At 39.1% G+C, this 2,547-nt stretch overlaps 1 pseudogene; it reads left to right on the top strand.

The window, feature by feature from the left end:
• The first annotated feature begins 222 nt into the window (after nucleotides 1–222).
• Nucleotides 223–294, top strand: LOC122022071 (annotated as a pseudogene).
• Nucleotides 295–2,547: the final 2,253 nt, after the last annotated feature.

Raw genomic sequence — 2,547 nt, 5'->3', positions numbered from 1 at the left:
TCTATGTCGAATTTTCCTGATGCCTTTATTGGATTTCCTAAGAAAGAACCACCAGATCTTTCAGTTGCCCACTGATGGTGGTTCTGTGCCACATTCTCTATGATCTCTTCAGCTTTATCAAGGCTCTTATTCATTAGTGCTCCTCCTGCTATAGAGTTGAGAGATACATTCGTTTAATAGTTGATTCCATTGTAGAAGGTGTGTAGAACCAACCATTTCTCAAGGCCATGATGGGGGCACTGTCTCAGCATACTTTTGAATCTATCCCAAGCTTCAAATAATAATTCTGAGTCTATCTATTTGAAGCTTGCAATCAAATTCCTCATGTGAGCAGTTTTGCATGGTGGATAGAATTTGTCTAGGAATTTCTGCTCACACTGCTCCCAAGATGTAATGTTGTTTGCTGGAAGGGAATTTAGCCACTGCTTGGCTCTGTCTTTTACGGAGAATCCAATAAGCAATAACCTCACTGATTCTGGAGGGACTCCGTTCACTTTCATGGTACCACACATCTCGTAGAAAAGCTCTAAGTGGTGGTTTGGATCATCGTGCGGTCCTCCTCCAAATTGATTCTGCTGAACCATGTGAATTACTGTAGGCTTGATTTCAAAATTGTTGGCTTCGATTGGCGGTCGAGTGATGCTAGACAATGTTAGTTAGAGCCCTAGATCCAATCATATGATGATTGTTGTATGGACTCATTGTATCATATTCCTATGTATAAAAAGGCATTTTATTTTGGTTATTATACTTACTTGTGTTGGTGTCAAATAACTAAGTATAATAGCGTCCTTGAGTAGAAGGTTCTTATCTATATCAATCGATTGGTTGAATCGATAGTGAGATGATATAGAGAACACTACTCTTAATCATTCCTAGTCAAGTATTAACATTCAGGGGCAATGTTAATACGACGAGACTAGCATGTAGGTCAACTCGATAACTTGATCTCACAAGTCATGGATATAGAGATATCAAGTTGACACATGGGTATGCATTAGAGAATGTATACTGAATGACTCGCCATGAGAAAATATCATGGATCGTTATATGAGTGTCATATACTTTTTCATGTGGCTATTAGTATGACTATTAGTTCTTGGACCTGAAGTCACCATGGTTCCCTACATAAGGAGTTGCATACTTTGGCTTCGTTAAACGTCACCCATAACTGGGTGGGCTATAAAGGCGATTACTGGGTATGTAACAAATTATGCGGAGGGATGTGAGTGATGTAGATGAGATCTATCCCTCCTATATAATGGGAGTGACATCGTTATTCTTGATAGAGTGAGACCACTAAGTGCATGTTCATGCCCAAATGAGTCAATATAAGATATTGAGCTCATTTGATTATAGTGAGTCTACTTGGAGTTCAAGATTTAGACTGATCAGAGGATGACACCGTCTATGCCTCAAATTGATCAACCTAGATGTCAAGGATAGAAGGACACTTGTCATATATTGTGAAGAGTCACAATTAGTAGTCACAAGGTGGTGTTGGATCTCAACATTCTTGTAACTTGAGTAGTAATGATGTGTTGCTAGATATCGCTCATTATTTATGCTTCTAAATAGGTTTAGGAGCATTGCCAACGTTACAAGAACCTATAGGGTCACATATAAAGGGCAATTAGATGGAGATTAGGTTCATTTGATGTACCTAGAGGATTAGGTTCATGTGATGAACCAAATTGGATTAAGAGTAATCCAAACTAGACTAATTGAGTTGAACTCAATATGATTCATGTGTTCAATGAATCAATTTAGACTTGGATTCATTGAATCAATTTAATTCAATGAATATAGATTCATTAAATTAAATTAAATTAGTTTGAATCAAATGGTTAGATTTGATCAACCATGGGAGAGAAGAGGTCAAGTTTGACTTGATTTGAGAAGGTAAGATGAAAGGTAAAGTTTGACTTGACCAATGCCACCTCATTTGTGAGTTGCCATAAGGTGGGCCAATGATGATGTTCCACATCATCAAGGTTGGCTTATGTGTGTGCCACATCATGAGGGAGATCAAGAGTTGTGACTCTTGATATTCCATAGAGGTTTAAAAGCCTCTAAAGTGGCCAGCCACTATTATGTGTGTGTGAGTTACAATTTTATGCTCATTGATTTCATCTTCTTCCTCCTTGCTTCTTATTCTCTCCCTCTCCTCCACCTTGGCTGAAACCTCCATGAGTGCTAGCACACTCTAAGGTTTCTTCTCCATCCTTTTTGTTCATGTGGATACACATAGAGGGGTGCTCACTTGACACTCTTGAGATCCGGCGAACCTTGGACGAGCGGGATAAGCGAAGGGCTTCGCATCAAAGGTATAAACTCCTTAACATGTAGATCTAGTGTGGATCTAGGTTAGAAAACATGTACACGAAATTTTTGGTCTTTTAATCTTCGTACGGATCCGGTGGCATGGGACTTCGGGGTTTCCGCAACGCAAAAAGTGATTTTTGCGGTCCGAAATTCCAACAGTGGTATCAGAGCCATGTGCGAAGCGTGTACGTGTTTCGTTTGTATTTTTATGAAAAATATCAG

Source organism: Zingiber officinale, chromosome 9A (genome assembly GCF_018446385.1).
Source record: "Zingiber officinale cultivar Zhangliang chromosome 9A, Zo_v1.1, whole genome shotgun sequence".
NCBI classification, from domain to species: domain Eukaryota; kingdom Viridiplantae; phylum Streptophyta; class Magnoliopsida; order Zingiberales; family Zingiberaceae; genus Zingiber; species Zingiber officinale.
This window is presented reverse-complemented; position numbering and strand designations above follow the sequence as displayed.